Here is a 20,378-nt window from a genome sequence, read left to right on the forward strand (position 1 = left end):
TAGCATGATCCTTGATAGCGCTAAGGGCAATCATTTGTGGACTAGATCGTTCTCAAGTACGGCATGAAAATTAACTAGTCATTAAGTTTTATAATTGTTTCATTGATTGTTATTGCTCGACTATCAGCATGTTGATAGAGTCTAAGACTATATATTGAAAAACCATTTATCACATATACTTATGTTTGTACTCACTATGGACAATCCTATTATCTATTGGAAATAATTAAGACAAAGTCTAACCGCAACTTTAAGATCTAAGGTACTATTACATCCTGATGATATGACTCTAAACTTTGAAATGGTGTTCTGTCACTTCTATCACTCTGCCCCTCCCCTCGTACATTCATTATAGCATACTACTCCCCTCTAGGTCCATGAAGGTGAAGTGACCTGCACTTGATGTTCATGCATCACCACTATAAAATTACATCACAACATATAATCAACACATCAATCTCTATTGAAAAAAAGTATCATATGAGCCTTCACAATAAGCTTTCTTTGATGACCCGAAGAACGTTACATGAATTAGCCATCATCCATCATCATAATAATGATCAATGGAATATAATATGGATTGCAATCTAGAAGTATGAATCTTCACCACCAAATAAATACAAAGCATCATCTGCTAAACATCTATTAACATGGGAACGTGATCACAATAACCATTCTACACCAATTACACATGGATGTTGATGTCGATGGGTGGTGTTGTAGATGAATATGGTGTTCTTGAAGACGAAAATGCCTCCATCAATGAGAAAGTTGGAGGAGTGCAAGGTGTGCCCGACACAAGCTAAGGAGGGTGCCATGTGAGCCAACCCTTCCCCTTAGGTGCCCCTCTGGCTCCCAACTCATTTTTATTCATATATATTTGTTGGATTTTTTTCTTTACTCTAAATATGACCTTCTTCGCATGTCTTCTCCAATTTTGCAGTTGTAGCAGGATTTTGGTCTCTTTCCAGTGCAAATTTGTGTATGCAGAGGAAATAAAGATAAAAAGTGGAAAATACGAGCACACATAATGAATGAACATTTTATCTTATAAAATTGTGATGTAAAATGTACATCTTGCGCTGAAATCGGAATTGCTTGTTCGAGAGAAGTGATGACGATGATGCCATTGTGCAATTTTGGTGTTGTTTTCTTCGATTTCTTGTGTGTGTGTGTGTGTGTGATTAGTAGTTTGTGTCGGCTTTCGCTCGATATGTTTCTCTTCTTAACTAATAAAAATGTCAAGAAGACTGTAGCGAGACTTGCTTAGTTGGAGGAGAGAGAAGAGAAATGGGTTCTTAGTTAATAGCCAGCTGCAACACGAAACCCAAGACGCTTTGTGAGAATGTAAGGTAGGCCAACAATTGATAAACTAATACATATTTAAAACTTACTATTGTATATAGGCTAAGAGGTTAGATGTAAATGACATGACAACTTCTTATAACTGATTGTTGGGTGTATTATTAACCATGCTTTAACAACCGCATCCTTGCCGTCTTTACAATTGGAAACGGCAGATCACAACTAGTACTACGATCTAACACTGTAAAGTCAATCCAGGGCAGCTTGTGCTTTGACCTGAGTGGCCGCGCATAGTGGCAAAAACCTGATTCCTTTTTGCCGTAAAAAAACTTGATTCTTATTTTTCTGCATCGGAATTCCTCGAGAACTCAATTCTAAAAGCACTAACAGAAAGGACCACCACGAAGCAGTGTGCTTAACAACCGCATCCTTGCCATCTTTACGATTGGAATCGGCAGATTACAACTAGTACTATTACTCCCTCCGTTTCAAATTACTCGTCGCGGAAATAAATATATCGAACATACATCCATTTTTAGAACGAGTAATTTGGAACGAAGGAAGTACGATCTAGCACTGTAACGTCAATCCAGGGCAGCTTGTGCTTGACCCTGAGTGGCCGCGCATAGTGGCGAATATTTCTGCACACCACTAGTAGGTCGCATGGTGCGCGCCGTCAATATACATTATGGTCCCACGATAGTACTAGAAGGAACCTCTACGAGGAAAATGAACTTGTAGCAGTCAAACAGTGCTAAGAGTATATATCATCTGACAGGGCGCGCAGTTCCCTCGTTGTATAATGCTCTCGCACGCCACCACTACTACCCGTCTACCTCGCAAAGGTCTGGATCGGGCCCGACGGGACCGGAGCGCTCCGACGGCCGCGAGGCGACGGGCCATCGGTTCCACCTACCACCGGCCGGTCCAACACAAACGAGTGGGGATTCTGAAAAAAAAAACACAAATCCCCTCAAAAAAAAAAACACACACACAAACGAGTGGTGCCGAGCGGGGTGGTGGAGCGAGCGACGCCACGCTGACGCCACGGGGCCGTCCGATCCTCGATGGGTGAGTGGGCCGGCGGTCCAGCGTGCAGGGAAAGGCGAGCGCCGCTCCGGCCGGCAGGCAGCAGGTAGGGAAGATGGCGAGCGCTGGCTCGTGTGGAGTGGCCGCAGTGGGCAGGGCAGCATGGAGTGGCGGCGGTGCGCAGCGCATTCTTGCTTACTTGCTGGGCATGGTCCAGGTGCGCACGCAGCGTACGGTGGCGTTCCATGCGAACCCGACTACCCGTTGCTTTCCGGGGGTTGTTGGGTGGAGGTCCCGAGTGACATATCCGCTAGACGGCATCGTCCAGTTTTTCTTCGGATGACACAATGGAAAGATGTACACGCACGACGAGTGTCTTGCTATATATCCAGTGTGGCTCACTACGGAGCAGCAGACTATGCGTCCATGTTAGCTCTTTTTTTTTTGAGAGAGAGAGAGATTCTATGTTGGCTCTGACGACAAGATGGGTTCCTTTGAGGGGAGAGCGGCTAAGGACATGTACAATGGTTGATAAGATAGTTTTATCTTAAGTTTTGCATATAATTTAGAGATGACAAAAAAAATGTCTACAATGGATCATCTCTTAGCCTTATCTTCAATAAGTAGCAATTCCTAAAAATGTGGTGAGACATATTGTATTAAGAGATCATCTCTTGTCTCATATTAAATAAGAGAAGACAAGCCTTCTCTTATGAGTTCTCTCTTCTCCACCTCATCATTTATCCTACGTGACACTCCTAAGATAACACCATTGTACATGCCCTAAATGGCTCCCGAGCTCATATGCTCCTGCGTATGAACAGTAAAATCAAAATAAATACTAGAAAAAATTTTAAAAATCATTTTTTGCATGGAAGATGTTTTACTGTGTGATGCCCAGGCAAAATTTCAGCTTATTTGGACATATGAGCAGCTCTCAGCAAAAAAAGCAAAATTAAAGCATGTGAAAATTTTTACAGTTTCGCATTGTTCGGGACCGATTTTGTTATTTTTGCTGAGAGCAGTTCAGATGTTCAAACGAGTTAAAATTTGGCACGGACCTCACGCACTAAAAATCTTTCATGTAATTTTTTTTAGTATTTTCTGAAAAAAATTAGTATTTTTTTATTTTACTGTTCACCGATATTAAATGAGCTCGAACCGAAGTGGATATTTGCCTTTGGTTCCGCAATGATCAGTTTCGGCAAAATACAGATTCTTGTGACCATCGGGTAAGAGTAATATACTCACATTGACAAGATGCAACTTTGTAGCCACAAAAGAAAGAAAAACGGGGTATAGTTTGTCACCTGATAACTAATAAGACATGTTCGCCAGCCTTTCGTGTCTGTCTTGTCTACACATTGAAAAAATGGCACAGCGACCTAACCAGGAGCTGGAAACATACATGTCTCGATCCCACTCATTACCTAGCACGTATGGTGCACCTAGCAGCCCTTAATCATAGGGTTAGCTGGCTTAGAGGATAATAATATTTTGACTTTCTCAAATGTTTTTATTAATTAAGGCGTTGAACGCGTGTGTACGTTCTGACCTGTTCATCCCTGCACACGAACCCTCCACCGAGAAAGTTTACCATGAATCTTTTACCGGAAGTGTTTGTGGCCGGGGCGCCGGCCGAACCGTTGCGCCGGTCGCGCTCCGCGCGTTGGATCTCTTTTGATCCAAGGACGATGTCTGCGCCACGTGTTATTAGACCCATGTTTTTTTTTAAACGCGCACGGGTTATTCTTTCTCTAGTTTTTGCTGCAACCGCACGGGGGTGTCATTTCGGTGCGAGGAGGCAGGGCGACCGGCTTGTTGGCGCCTGGAGATCAGGAGCGGCGGCGGCGGCCCAGGGCGGATCTCGATTCTCCGGCGATCTATGGCTCCACCGGATGGTAACTCTCCCCTCCTGCTCTCCCTTTCGTTGTTGTCTCCCCCTCCCCCGTTGGCTTTAGGGTTAGGGCGGGTTATGGTGCGGGCGAGCCGTTTGTGTTCCCGCGGGCCGGCGTTGGCGCCGGCGCGGACGGGGACGAGGTGGTGTTCCCACGGGTCGAGGGAGGGGGCGGGGTGGTGTTCCTGTGGGCAGAGGGAGGGGGCGGGGTGGTGTTCCCGCGGGTCGAGGGAGGGGACGGGATGGTGTTCCCGCGGGTCGAGGGAGGGGGCGGGGTTGTGTTCCCGCGGGCAGAGGGAGGGGGCGGGGTGGTGGATTTGAATCTTTTGTTCGCTACGAATTTGGGATGGGATTGGGATTAGGATTTGGGATTTTGTTCATCCACGAATTATCGGATACAGGGAAATGGTATTGCCATGTTTAAATGGTCACTGGACACTTTCGAGGGGAATTTGTGAGGAACATTTATTTTAGATGGTACAGTAGAACAGAGTAAACTTCATATCACTACATGTGAAGATGCATGCACACTGCTGTGTTTGTGTTTTTGTGTTGTATATACGGCCGAAACCAACTTTGCACTTTTGCAAATGTACGTGCACTTTGTTTAAGATCATCATCTGCAAGCATGTAGGAGTACTAAAGTTTACCAGCAAATGTACTAGATCAATATATATTCTGAACCTTTTTTTTGCGTATGATGAAGCAAGTTTGAACTCCGCAGCCCAACACCCCTGCTTCTGAATTGAGGATCATTCAGATTTGATTGCTGAAACTAGAACGAACAGAAATGAATTCATCTCTGAACATGACTCTTATACGGCGGATTTACCAGTAGCTTACACGGAGTGACAGAGTTATGACCAGCCTTGTGCCGAACGCGTGTTGAAAGTGCAACTATCCCTAGGTGGTTTTGGTAATTCATAACAACATATAGCTCACTGAGCTAATGCTATTCCAAGATGATTATTTCAGGAAAGCTCAATGATTGGCATGGCATGGATGTGAAAGTGGAACCCTCAAAATGCTAAGGACAAAGGATTGGCTCAAGCTCAAAAGCTCAAGACTCTTCATTTTATATTTTAGTGATCCAAGATCACATTGAGTCTTTAGGAAAAGCCAATACTATCAAGGAGGGATGAGGTGTTGCTTAATGAGCCTCTTGCTTCATGTGCTTAGTGATATGCTCCAAAACCCTCAACTACTTTCCCATATCCACATATGACCTAAACCCTAAGCCAAACTCGGTCCTACCGATTCTTCCTATCCGGCGCCACCGAGTTTCACTTGTCATAAGCCACCGCCAAACCCTAGCAATTCGGTTCTACCGATAGGGATCTCGGTCTCACCGAGATGGGATTGCAAACTCTCTGTTTCCCTTTCGTAACTTTTCGGTCTCACCGAAAGAGCGAATCGGTCCCACCGAGATTGCAATGTAAATTCAGTGTTTCCCCTTTGTAACTTTTCGGTCTCACCGAAAGAGCAAATCGGTCCCACCGAGTTTGCCTGACCAACTCTTTGGTTAGCTAATTACCAAATTCGGTCTCACCGAGTTTGTGTAATCGGTCTCACCGAGATTACGTTATGCCCAAACCCTAACCATATCGGTCCTACCGAGTTGCATGTCAGTCCCACCGAAAATCTCTAACGGTCACTAAGTTTACATTTTCGGTCCGACCGAGTTTGTTGATTCGGTCCCACCGAGATTGGAAAACTGTGTGTAACGGTTGGATTTTGTGTGGAGGCTATATATACCCCTCCACCTCCTCTTCATTCGTGGAGAGAGCCATCAGAACACATACACCATTCCAACTCATATGTTCTGAGAGAGAACCACCTACTCATGTGTTGAGACCAAGATATTCCATTCCTATCATATGAATCTTGATCTCTAGCCTTTCCAAGTTGCTTTCCACTCAAATCTTCTTTCCACAAAATCTAAATCCTATGAGAGAAAGTTGAGTGTTGGGGAGACTATCATTTGCAGCACAAGAGCAAGGAGTTCATTACCTACACACCATTTGTTACTTCTTGGAGAGTGGTGTCTCCTAGATTGGCTAGGTGTCACTTGGGAGCCTCCGACAAGATTGTGGAGTTGAACCAAGGAGTTTGTAAGGGTAAGGAGATCGCCTACTTCGTGAAGATCTACCGCTAGTGAGGCAAGTCCTGTGTGGGCGATGACCATGGTGGGATAGACAAGGTTGCTTTTTCGTGGACCCTTTGTGGGTGATTGCTTCTTCGTGGACCCTTCGTGGGTGGAGCCCTGTGTGGACTCGCGCAACCGTTACCCTTTGTGGGTGGAGCCCTCCGTGGACTCTCGCAACCGTTACCCTTTGTGGGTTGAAGTCTCCATCAACGTGGATGTAGGATAGCACCACCTATCCGAACCACGGGAAAAACATCCGTGTCTCCAATTGCGTTTGAATTCTCCAAACCCTTCCCTTTACATTCTTGCAAGTTGCATGCTTTACTTTCCGCTGCCAATATACTCTTTGCATGCTTGCTTGAATTGTGTGATGATTGCTTGACTTGTCCTAAAATAGGTAAAATCTGCCAAGAACTAAAATTGGGAAAAGGTTAAGTTTTTATTTGGTCAAGTAGTCTAATCACCCCCCTCTAGACATACTTTCGATCCTACAAGTGGTATCACAGCTTTGGTCTCCATTTGTTTTGATCTCCATAGCTTTTGGTGGTCATAGCCTTGGTTTCACAACCTAGGAGAGTATGGCGTCTAGCGAGGGAAATTATCACCGTAGAGGTTCCTACTTTGATGGTACTATTTTTGCTAGTTGGAAGCATAAAATGAAAATGCATATTCTTGGACATAACCCCGCCGTTTGGGCTATTGTGTGTGTTGGTTTGCAAGGTGACTTCTTTGATGGGAAAGAACCAAACCGTGAAGCTACCGCGGATGAGTTGAAGATGTTGCAATACAATGCTCAAGCTTGTGATATTCTCTTCAACGGATTGTGCCCCGAAGAATTCAACAAAATCAGCCGTCTTGAGAATGCGAAGGAAATTTGGGACACTTTGATTGATATGCACGAAGGTACCTACTCCATCAAGGAATCCAAGTTGGATGTGCTTCAAAGTCAACTTGACAAGTTCAAGATGAAGGATGGTGAAGGTGTCGCTGAAATGTACTCTAGGCTTGCTCTCATCACAAATGAGATTGCCGGCTTAGGAAGTGAAGAGATGACCGATAGATTCATCATCATGAAGATTCTAAGAGCTTTGGATGGAAAATATGATACCGTGTGCACATTGATCCAAATGATGCCCAATTACAAAGATCTCAAGCTAACGGAGGTGATTGGAAGAATTGTTGCTCATGAGATGTCACTTAAGGATAAAGAGGAACTTCACAACAAATCAAGTGGTGCCTATAAAGCCTCATGTGAAGCCCCTACATCATCAAGTGAGAAACAAGATTTCAATGAAGAATTGAGCTTAATGGTGAAGAACTTCAACAAGTTCTACAAGAGTAGAAGCAAAGATAGAAGCTTCAAGTCAAGGTCCTACAATGACAAAAGATCTTCTAGTCGAGAGCGAAACTGCTACAGTTGTGGAAGACCCGGACACTATTCCAATGAGTGTACGGCTCCCTACAAGAGAAGAGAAGATTCTCCAAAAAGAAGAAGCAAAGAATCACCACCAAGAGAGAGAAGGAGTAGAGATGATCGTTATGAACGAAGATACTCACGGAGAAGCAAGGATTCGGAAAGGAAGGAAAAATCATCAAGGAGTTACACAAGACGAAGACATCAAGCTCATGTTGGTGAATGGGTATCCGGCTCCGACTCCGACAGCCACTCCGAGAGAAGTTATCACTCCGACTCCGAAGATACTCAAGATGAAGGTGTTGCCGGTCTAGCACTTGTGTCAACCAACTCCTACGACATATTTGACTCACCAAATAAAGGAATTGGAAGATGCTTCATGGCCAAAGGTCCTAAGGTAACACACCCCGAGTATGTTGATTTCAATAGTGATGAAGATGACTTGTTAGGTGATGATTTGCTTGTTGACAACTCTAGTGATGAATACTATGATGAAATGTCAATTAATCATGCTAATCAAGAAAAAAAGAATGACAATGATAAGGAAAATATTGAGGCTCTAACTAAAGAACTAAACACTCTTAAGTTAGCTCATGAAACTATCTTCGAAGATCATCGAGAACTTTTAAGAGCTCATGAGAAATTACGCTTTGAAAAGCTCAATCTTGAGCAAGAGCATGAGTTCTTAAAAGCAATCAATGATGATCTCCGCAAGAAAAGTTCTTCTTACATTGCCAAGCGTTTACTCTTATCCACTTACATGCCTCAAGTCAAGTCTAGTAACAAGAACAAGAAAGATTCTTCCTCTAGCAGTAACAATGATCATGCTAAATCCAATATTGTTGCTTCTAGTAGTTCTCTTGATTCCACTAATGATTCTCTTAGCCAAGTTACACTTGAGCAAGAAAATAGCTTATTGAAGGGAATTATAGAGAAAGGAGTGTACAAAAGCCTTGCCGGGAGCAAGCAATTCGAGGAAATTGTGTGCAAGCAAGGAATGCACCGGAAGAATTAAGGTGTTGGTTTTGAACGAAAGTTCAATGCCAATGGAGTTGAGTGGGAAGAAGATCAATACCCCAAGACAAAGTTTGTTCCTCAACAAGAGAAGTATGATACTTCTTTCAAGGGGACACAAGCTCAAGATGATCTTCCACCACAAGACTACAAGCAAAAAGGCAAGGACAAGCTTCAAGAGAAAATTGACGCATTTGAAGAAGCTCCTAAGACCTTAGTCAAGTGGATTCCCAAGACTACTTCAAGTTCCACTTCATCAAGTACGACTACAACTCCAAGGATTCCCATCAAGATGATGTGGATCCAAAAGAAGAAGAACTAGAGAGTCCTTGAGGGTGACTCCGCCAACATACTTCACTCTTATCATTTTGGCAAGAACAAGTGCAATCAACTTCCACATCCTGCACTAGTTCAAGGAGTCACAAACCCTCTTGTAGGTAAGACAAGGGACAAGGTAACCTAAAAGTTTTCATGGACATCATCTTGTGTGTGCATCACTCTATGTCTATGGATATCCTTGTTTGTTCCTTGTGGGACTAACCCATGTAGGTATTGAAAGTGCAATTCACTCAAATGGATAGCTCCAAGTGATCTACATCAACATTGAGCATCCACATCTTCAACATCTACATGAAGTCATCATCGACAAAACCCAAGGTTAGTTCATCCCTCTTAGGGGGGGGGGTATCACATCTAGGGGGAGCTTTACTCTAAGACTTGAGCTAAAACAACTCTAAAGATGTGAACACAACAATGCTTTATGTAAAAGTGGTAACCCCACTTGAGCTTAAACGATGAGTATGACCTATGATCAAGTGTTCTCACTTGACTCCTAAGTCAATATACTCATATATAGATGACCTAGTCATCGCAAATTGCTTGATAGTTGCTAGAATTGGTTGTGCATGCCTTGTCACATATTTCATTTGCCATCTTATTGTGTGAGCATGCTGGTTGCATATTTTACTCATTCGAGGACATCCACTTGTTGTTTTGATTGTTTGGTTTTATTTTCTTTTGCCAAGTGGATGGACAAGAATGCCTAAGAACCTCCTCTATCTATCTATGCTTTTCTCGTCTCAAACTCTATTCATGCTGCATCACAAAATTTGATCAAGTCAGATTCGAACCACTCTGTGTGAGGAGCGCTCGGAGTCCCCGATTCGTCATAGACTTAAACTTCCAAAACCTCTTTATGATTCTCGGTCTGACCGATACCCCACTTTCGGTCCTACCGAGATCATTAAGTTGATCTAGGTTTTTGATCTCGGTGCAACCGATTTGAATCTTTTGGTCACACCGAGTTTCAGTAACTGCCTGCAGTTATGAATCTTGGTGCCACCGAGTTGTTCCACTCGGTCACACCGACAGGGTCGGGCTATATATAGTCACGGGCAAAATTTTGGAAATTTCTCCGAACCCCTTCGCCCGCGCGATAGCCTGCTCTGCCAACGTGGTCTCCGAATCATCTCCTCGCCGCCAGCCGCCTCCAGTCGCTGGTCTCCGTCGCCGTCAAAGGGAATTCTACCCCGCCGTTGCCGCCGTAGCGAGTCTCCGCCGAACTAGGGTATGGACTCGATCTTTGTGCTATTCTCCAATCCGATTCTTAGCACATTGTGATCATCATGATTCTTGCCACGATTGAAACACTCCTATCCAGTCAATGCGCTCATAGATTAGGTTTGATTCGAAAATTTTAGGGTTAGGTTTCCGCCGAAACCATCTCGGACCCACCGAGTTGAAAAACTCGGTCCCACCGATTTGGCTTATGCCATTGCACAAGTGAGACTCGGTCTGACCGAGAATTACTTATCGGTGTGACCGATTTTGGAACTTTGTGAAACCCTAGCAGTCTCGGTGCCACCGAACTGTGACTCGGTCTGACCGAGTTCACTAGTTTAGGTGCCAAAACTGCTTCGGTATCACCGAGTTTAAAAATCGGTAGATCCGAGATGATTTCAGTGGGAAACTAAAACTAAGTTTTTGGATCATTCTTGTGCAAAAATCTCTGCATTTTGTGATGCTCATCTATTCTACCTCATCTATAAACTGTTCACAGGGTCAGCAGTCAGCTTGTTCAACATGTCAGATCAGAGTGACAGCCAGAATATGTCAGAACAACAAGTGGTGATGAGTGAGGGCACTAGTCCCTCCAGCTCTTCAGATGATGGCAGCAGAAGTACCCCAAGCAATCTGCCAAAAGCTGCCACTAGACAAAGGAAGAAGAGAACTTCTGATTCTGAAGATGAAGATTATGTGGCAGAGGAAGAGGCCACATCAAATAGAGTTGAGCTAGCTCAAGGCACAAAGCCAGGACTGAAGATCAAAAGGCCAGCAGGCAGGCAGCCTATGTCAAAGGCTAGAGCTTCAACTGAAAAGCCTGCACCCAAAGAGCCAGTTGTTGCTGAAGGCAAGAAGAGGAAGGAAAGGGTCAAGAAGACCGTAGCCAGAGTGCTTGGAAAGGCTTCCATTATGGAAGAGGAAGAGGAAGAAGAGGTTGCTGCACCAGCACCTAAGGCACCCAAGCTAATGGGTGATGCTATAAAATCAGGGGCTACTGCATCTAAGCCCAAGGCTGCATCAAAGGTCAAGACAGCACCAAAGAGAAATATAAGGAGCATACCTGCTGCTGAAAAGAACAAGGCCCCAGTGCCTGAAGCTGCTGAAGAAGAGGATGAAGAGCAAGTTCTCCGAAAACTCAAGCCCAAGATCCCAGACCACAATGATGCTCATCCTGTGGCTGAGGACATGAAGCTCAGGAGAGACTCAGGGCTGAGGAAGTGGAGAGAAGCAGATCCATATGCTTCAAGGAGAAGGACTGCTGTGGATTACAGATTTCACACCAAGGAGCAGCAAGATTTCTATGAGACAGTACTGCTTGACAAGAAGCCCATTGTTTGTGACATGAGATGGGTCGACTGGACCTACATGAAGAAAAATGAGGAACACTACCCTGGAGTGTATGACAGCTTTAGTGCATGTGGAGTTGAAGACTTTGTTGGGCAGAAGCTCACAAAGTGGAACGAGGAGCTTATCATGCAATTCTACTCCACAGCACACTTCTACCCAGATGGAAGGATCACATGGATGTCTGAAGGTACGAGGTACCAATCAACTATTGAGGAATGGGAAAAGTTGATCAATGCCCCAGAGGAGCAAGCAGATGACTTGGACATTTATGCCAAGAAGAAGATGGACCACAACTCAATGTCCAACATGTACAAGGAGATTCCCAATGAAGCTCTTGATACTTTCAAGTTTGGGTCTGTGCACTATCTTCTATCAGGGCTGCCAACAATCAATTGGATATTGAGGCACACTCTCTTGCCCAAGTCAGGTGATCACAAGATGATTAGAGGCCATGCAATCAACTTGCTACATGTATTTGATGTGCCACAGAAATTCAAGGTCATGAGCCTCATAGTAGAGACTATCAAGAGGACTGCAGTAGATCAGAAGAGGAGCTGTGGTTATGCCCATCAAATTCAGGAGCTCATTAACTCCAAGATGGGCACGGGCATATACTTGCTGGATAAGGAACACTTGCCCATCCGTCCAGATTTTGAGGACAATCAAGTAGTCATGACTGAGAATGAGCCATCATCTGCCCAAGCACAAGCCAAGAAGGAGAAGGCAAGGAAGGAGAAAGCTGCCAAGATGCCAACCCAAGAGGAGGCATCTGAGTATTTCTTGAAAACTAAACAAGAGCAGCTTGGTTACCTGATTGCATCCACCCTGCGGATTGAGAAAGGACTAGCCACCCTAACTCAGAACCAGGCAAGCTTAGAGAGGATCATGGAACAAAAGTTCTATGACTTGGATGTCAAGGTGACAGAGATTCAGACTGCAGTGGAGCAGCTCCAGGATGACATGCAAGAGAGGAGAGGCAGGACTACCACTGATGCCTTTGCCAGAGTGCCACGAGGTCCGAGGTCGTCTGCCGTGCCAGTTTCTGCCACCAGAGCCACCACCTCAGCACCAGCTACAGCCTCAGTTCCACCAGCTCCAGCATCTACTTCAGCTCCAACTCCAGCGTCTACTTCAGCGTCTACAGAAGCCTTCGTCCTTGCAGTGATCCGGACTCCACCACCACCTGAAGATCAAGCCTGAGCGTCGACTTAGCACTATGCATTTTTCTAGGAACTTTTTGGTAAATTGTTGCCAAAGGGGGATAAAAATGTATAGATCATAGGCTTCGAGAGAGAGTGTGTTGCTTTTCTCTCTTGCTTTATTTGGTGGTTTTTCGAACTTGTTTGCTTTTGATGTCATTGCTTGTGAGACATTGATGATCATGTGTTTGATCATAAGCTACACTTAATGCTTGCTTAATGCTATTATCTTATCTATCTTATGTGATCATTCACTATTCTTGGTGATGAGTGCATGTATTTCATTCTTATCATTTTAAGCGCTCCACCAAGATGTATGTGACATGGAAGAGTAACCCATGACTCTAACTCCTTGTGCATTTGCAGTCCAAAGCAAATTTTAAATATGCACAAACTTAGGGGGGAGCTCTTACTTATCACATACTTCTCAAAGCGACGATCTATTTCATGCTTATTATCATTTGTCGAAGCTTTGATCTATATGTTGTCATCAATTACCAAAAAGGGGGAGATTGAAAGTGCAACTATCCCTAGGTGGTTTTGGTAATTCATAACAACATATAGCTCATTGAGCTAATGCTATTCCAAGATGATTATTTCAGGAAAGCTCAATGATTGGCATGGCATGGATGTGAAAGTGGAACCCTCAAAATGCTAAGGACAAAGGATTGGCTCAAGCTCAAAAGCTCAAGACTCTTCATTTTATATTTTAGTGATCCAAGATCACATTGAGTCTTTAGGAAAAGCCAATACTATCAAGGAGGGATGAGGTGTTGCTTAATGAGCCTCTTGCTTCATGTGCTTAGTGATATGCTCCAAAACCCTCAACTACTTTCCCATATCCACATATGACCTAAACCCTAAGCCAAACTCGGTCCTACCGATTCTTCCTATCCGGCGCCACCGAGTTTCACTTGTCATAAGCCACTGCCAAACCCTAGCAATTCGGTTCTACCGATAGGGATCTCGGTCTCACCGAGATGGGATTGCAAAATCTCTGTTTCCCTTTCGTAACTTTTCGGTCTCACCGAAAGAGCGAATCGGTCCCACCGAGATTGCAATGTAAATTCAGTGTTTCCCCTTTGTAACTTTTCGGTCTCACCGAAAGGGCAAATCGGTCCCACCGAGTTTGCCTGACCAACTCTCTGGTTAGCTAATTACCAAATTCGGTCTCACCGAGTTTGTGTAATCGGTCTCACCGAGATTACGTTATGCCCAAACCCTAACCATATCGGTCCTACCGAGTTGCATGTCAGTCCCACCGAAAATCTCTAACGGTCACTAGGTTTACATTTTTGGTCCGACCGAGTTTGTTGATTCGGTCCCACCGAGATTGGAAAACTGTGTGTAACGGTTGGATTTTGTGTGGAGGCTATATATACCCCTCCACCTCCTCTTCATTCGTGGAGAGAGCCATCAGAACACATACACCATTCCAACTCATATGTTCTGAGAGAGAACCACCTACTCATGTGTTGAGACCAAGATATTCCATTCCTATCATATGAATCTTGATCTCTAGCCTTTCCAAGTTGCTTTCCACTCAAATCTTCTTTCCACAAAATCTAAATCCTATGAGAGAGAGTTGAGTGTTGGGGAGACTATCATTTGCAGCACAAGAGCAAGGAGTTCATTACCTACACACCATTTGTTACTTCTTGGAGAGTGGTGTCTCCTAGATTGGCTAGGTGTCACTTGGGAGCCTCGGACAAGATTGTGGAGTTGAACCAAGGAGTTTGTAAGGGCAAGGAGATCACCTACTTCGTGAAGATCTACCGCTAGTGAGGCAAGTCCTGTGTGGGCGATGGCCATGGTGGGATAGACAAGGTTGCTTCTTCGTGGACCCTTTGTGGGTGATTGCTTCTTCGTGGACCCTTCGTGGGTGGAGCCCTGTGTGGACTCGCGCAACCGTTACCCTTTGTGGGTGGAGCCCTCCGTGGACTCTCGCAACCGTTACCCTTTGTGGGTTGAAGTCTCCATCAACGTGGATGTAGGATAGCACCACCTATCCGAACCATGGGAAAAACATCCGTGTCTCCAATTGCGTTTGAATTCTCCAAACCCTTCCCTTTACATTCTTGCAAGTTGCATGCTTTACTTTCCGCTGCCAATATACTCTTTGCATGCTTGCTTGAATTGTGTGATGATTGCTTGACTTGTCCTAAAATAGGTAAAATCTGCCAAGAACTAAAATTGGGAAAAGGTTAAGTTTTTATTTGGTCAAGTAGTCTAATCACCCCCCTCTAGACATACTTTCGATCCTACACGTGTTCGCAGCAGCAGAGTTACACGAAACATGTGAACTCTTACTTATGTATCTCAAGCTCCAGCGCTGAATAGAATGACGCTAAAAATTAACTTGTTTGAGATCGTGAAGGAATCACACACCGCACAGAGGCATCCTTGTTTGCCATGTAAATTTGTAAATAGGTTTCTTGGTGCTGCAAAATATCCTAGGTTTTATTCTATAGCAGACGTATTTGTATAAATGCTAATTTTAGAGTGCAATGTTTTATTCTGTACATTTTTTATGTGTGCTTGTATGTTTCATAGGTTTTACAGATTTTTTAGGTGTTCATGTATGTTTTTTCCTAGCTACTGATGATGCAGTTTTAGGGTTTTATTGACTTGTTTTTTTCCTTTTTGTAGATGTCGCAGGCACCGTTGGTGAGAATGAGGGGAGTAAGAAGGCTAAGAAGAAGAATAAGAAAAAAGGCAATCTATATGGCTTTAAGTCAAGGTTTAACTCAAAAAACTGGCTGAGATTAGGAAGCAAGTAACACCATAAAAACAGAGAATCATAAGGGAGGGACCGTTTGGAGACTTGTTGGACATCCGGTCTTTCAAGGCGCCCCATGAGCTCATTGAGTTTGTTGTGATGAACACGAATCACATACTCTCTGAGTTCAAACACAAGAACAAGTCCATCACCTTCAGCAAGCTCATGGTGAAAAGGATTTTCAACGTGCCATCCAGTGATAGACCTGTGAAGCTTCTTAAGAAGAGTGATGAACATGATCTTCACAACATCTACAAGGAGGGGAACAGGGCTCCAATCGCTCATGTTGTCAAGTTGCTCACTAGTTGCAGCGATGAGGACGTGGTTATGGTAAATAGGACTTGGACACTCCTTACGTTGGCAACAGTTTTGTGCCCAAGCACTGGCAACATGGTGAATCTCGAGTATCTAGCTTCCTTGGAAGATATGTCTTTGGTGCATGAATTCGCTTGGGATGAGCACTTGTTGGCACGAGTGATGGAGGAGGCTGGAGTCTTTCAAGAGAAGAAGAGGATGCAAGCAAATACAAAAAAAGCAGCAGAGTTTCAGATCGCTTCATGCCTCCCCATGTTAGCGGTATGCAACACAACATTATGAAATACCTCCATCTTCTTTCTTTGCTGCATGAAACCTTCTGTACATTTCTATAGCTCGCATTTATGTTTTTGTTGGCTAATGTCCTTTTTCCATTCTATACAGATCATATACATGGATCATATTGATATCCCGGCTGACCTCCCAAATGAGCATGCCATTGATTATTCCGTGCCGAGGATACGCTTTGTTTGCCAAAAGGATTTTGATTGGTTGGATAAAGTTGACAAGAACAAGCTCACTCCTGTCCAACCTTTCTACGGGATACACACCCAAGTAATTTTGCTACATCCCGCCTATGTATTTTCCTTTGCCAATGGAGTATTAACATCCCCCTATTTTTTCTCACTGAATTTGCATTTAGCAATCTTTGCTTTTCCATTTAGGTTATGGCAGCCTTCTTATTTGTCTCCCCTCATGTTTTGTTTTCCTAGATCCGGAGTTTGTGCAACACCCCCTATGCAGCACAACTCATGGGACAGGAAGTTGGTGCTGAAGCAGCCAGTGGGTAGGTAGTTAGTGCTGAAGCACCTAGTGGCCAAGGAACTAGTGGCCAAGGAAGCCAAATTCAAGGTGCTGACATTCAAGCAAAGGAATCTCAATCAAACGAGGCTCAACAAAATGTTGATGCTGAACCACACCTATCATCATCACTCAACAATTGGCTTCATCAATCATTCTCTAGCATGCAAGGTCTAAGGGTACTCTTTCCAAATCTACACTATCCTTTTCTTTGTATTCATTTCCTATTTACCTTTGGCTTTGCATTATTTACTATACCCAGTTGCAAGTGTATATTTTGTTTGCTGCATCCCTCATTCTGATGTGATACAACCATGTTCTGTTTTTGCTTCATATGTAGAAGTTCATACCTACTAGGCTTTTTTGCTGCATCCATATGTCTAGTGTGCTACAACTACATTCTGTTTCTGCTTCAAACATATCATAATTTTGCTACATCCATATCAATAATTTGCTACCTAGAGGTATAGACCATTTGTTTTTTATGCTTCATCCATGACAGTAAATTGCTACAATCACACTGTTTATTTGATACATAGTGACACAGCAGCACACCTACTTGTTTCTCGCTTCATCCATACCTCTAATGTGCTACACCCACATTTGTGTTTTTTTACATCCATACTTCTCAAAATCTGGATATACTTATCACTAAAAATGTTGGACACTTGCCTTCTTGTAGGTACCAACTCAGTTTCAAATGCTCTACGACAAGCACAAGGGTATTTTTGCAGCAGAGGTGGATGGTGTAGTAGGGAAGTTTGGACAGTGTTTAAAGGGATTGCAGTGCAACCGGATGGCCGCTCTCCTTCATGATGTTGGAGACGCCATCGCAGCTACCAATGAGCCCAACTTTTCCTTTGAAGCACCTATCATGGACGAATGTCGCGGAAAAGAGAATGATGCTAAAGCTGCAAATGCCGACATTGGTGCTCAAGCTCAAGCTCAAGGTACAACACCTAGCATCAACAAGGATGAAGTCACCGGATTGAACCTAGAAGTTGCAACAGAGGCTGCGGAAACTCGTGAGCAACAAAGAGTGAGTTTCGAGATGGAAGGCAACGCCTCACCTCACAGCCCCCCACTCTTCTATGATGCACCCAGGAGTGCGACAGCCGACATTTGGGACGACGAGCCATCCTGTGAGTTGTTCCCAAAGGGATCCTAAGACTATGAGATGATGCATTCCACGGATGAGCCTACAATTAAGAAGAGCACAGTCAGCCCCATATATGCAAACATCCCCGTGTTTCCTGTTTCAGATAATGATGACAGCCCAAGTATGCTTCCTTCCTCTTGCATCATTTCTTTTTGTTTTTCTCCATATCATTTTTTCACATTTATGTGATTCCAGCAAATTCTTTTTGTACAATCTCTTGCAAACTCATCCATCTTTATTTTTTTGCTACAACTCCTAAGATGGTCGCTATAGAAGAGCATTTTGCTGATGCAAGCAGTGGCCCTAGCACACATGACAAAAAGACTAGGAAGAAGAGGATGGCCAAAGTTCCAGCCATAAAAAATACCAAGGCAAAGAAGCAAAAGGTCGACAAGGCTGCAGAAATGTATGAAAGGTTTGTAAAGCATGGGAAACCATTGAGGAAATCACAACCCAATGAACAAGTGTGAGCTACCTAAGCCCAATCTGTTTTTGCTTTCTATTTTTTATTTTTTCTGCTCGAAACAAATGATTCATTTGGTTGCATCTATGGTAACAAGACACCTTTCATCAAGCTAGGTGGATTTTTCATTGGATACAAGAAATTCCTTGCATGCTTCAAGCCTCGCGGTAATATGAATGATGAGGTTATGTCACTATGTATCGAGATGAACAACCTCGCATCCCGTGCAGCAAAAGAAAGGGATTTGAAGAAATACATTTTCTCAGTCCACGCGAGGGTAAGTTTTTGTAAAAACAAGCAATGCTTCATTCCTTTCTTTCTTTCACATTTTCGTTTCAACACACACTAACCATTTTGTTGTATCTTTCAAGTAGATCCTACTAAAACAAGACCCATCAACTTTCCAACCAGCAAAACTCATGGCTGAGCTTGAAAGGGCTATGAAAATGTTGAAGGTTCAAAAGTTTGACCTCGTAAGTTTCACGAAGCTTTCTTTTGTTCCACACCAAAAAATACTTCCAAATATGATCCAATGAAGCGACGTGGCTGTAACATTTTTTACATGTTCTGAGTACCTTTTTGCCTTTCTTTTGTTTTTTGTAGATCTTTTTCACAATTGTTCATGATCTCCATTGGATAGTTGTTTGCGCAAACTTGCTTCACAAGCAGTGGAATGTATTTGACTCAATCCATTCAAAAGGAAAACAATCTTCTTTGAAGAAGCAAGCCAATAACCTGGTAGGCTCATGCTCTCTAATTTTTTCTGTTTACCCTTCTGATTCATCTGCATAAATGCCCTGTTGTCATCTTTACACACCTCATTTTATTTTTGAAACTTTTGTGTGTGTTTTCGGTGCTAGATCACAAACTTTGCAACCCTCGCACAAGAGTGCAGCGAATTCAATGTCAATGTTGGATCCTTCGCTCGTGTTGACCTAGAGGATTACCCAAAGCAAGATACCCTGTGAGTTTTTTTTTGAATTTTGCTTCAATCATGTGTTCCATTTCAACATTTTATTTTTTCAACTACACATGAGAAGTATGATGGAGAACTTTTTTTATCTCACAGATGTGATTGTGGCTTTTTTGGGCTCAAATATGTGGAGAACTATGATGGGAAGTCAGTGAGAGAGTTCAAGCAGGTACACATTTTTAATTTTTTGTCTTGTCATTTTGTTACAATATACTTTCTTTGTTTTCAATACTCATGCAACAGAAGAATACCATGTTTTGTTTTTGCTTCATATGTGGTTTAAGTTCATACCTACTAGGCTTTTTTGCTACATCCATATGTCTAGTGTGCTACAACTACATTTCTGCTTTTGCTTCATCCATATCATAATTTTGCTACATCCATATCAATTTTTTGCGGTGGATGGATGTGAACTTTTTGCATTCATCACTCATGCAACACAAGAATAACTAGTATCATACTTGTTTACCTTTTGTTTTAAATACTCATGCAACAAAGAATAACTAGTATCATACTTGCTTACTTTTTGTATTCATTTTTTACAGGAAGACATGGCGCGATATCGCATGGATATGGCATACAACCTTTTCAGTCACCCAATGAACAATGCCCCAAAGGAGCGGGCGTTCAAGGATGAGTTGGCGGCTTGATTTTCTGGAAGGTTCAAGACGAACAAGCTTGTTTCTTCGTTAGGTCTAGATCATGTCCGAGGTGGTAGCGTTCTAATAGGATTAGAGTAGTGCGCGTTCGTATGTAAACTGTTGATACCTCCAGTAAACATATGTGTCCTTTTGGTATGTAAACTGATGATAACTTGATATTTGGATGATGCACTTATGTTTTTAATGGATGCGTTCTTCTTTTTGCCAACATGACCATGCATTGACAATTGTTTTTTGTTTCACTGGTTCTGAAATATGAAAATATTTCAAACTTCATCCATCGAAGTTTCAAGGGAATCTCTGCGCATTTTT

The 20,378-nt window shown here is 43.3% G+C and overlaps 1 pseudogene; it reads left to right on the top strand.

The window, feature by feature from the left end:
* Window positions 1-707: 707 nt before the first annotated feature.
* Window positions 708-20,007, top strand: LOC147964499 (uncharacterized; annotated as a pseudogene).
* The last annotated feature ends 371 nt before the right edge of the window (window positions 20,008-20,378 follow it).

This window comes from Triticum urartu, chromosome 6A (assembly GCF_056163025.1).
Source record: "Triticum urartu cultivar PI428250 chromosome 6A, HENAU_Tu73, whole genome shotgun sequence".
Taxonomy (NCBI): Eukaryota; Viridiplantae; Streptophyta; class Magnoliopsida; order Poales; family Poaceae; genus Triticum; species Triticum urartu.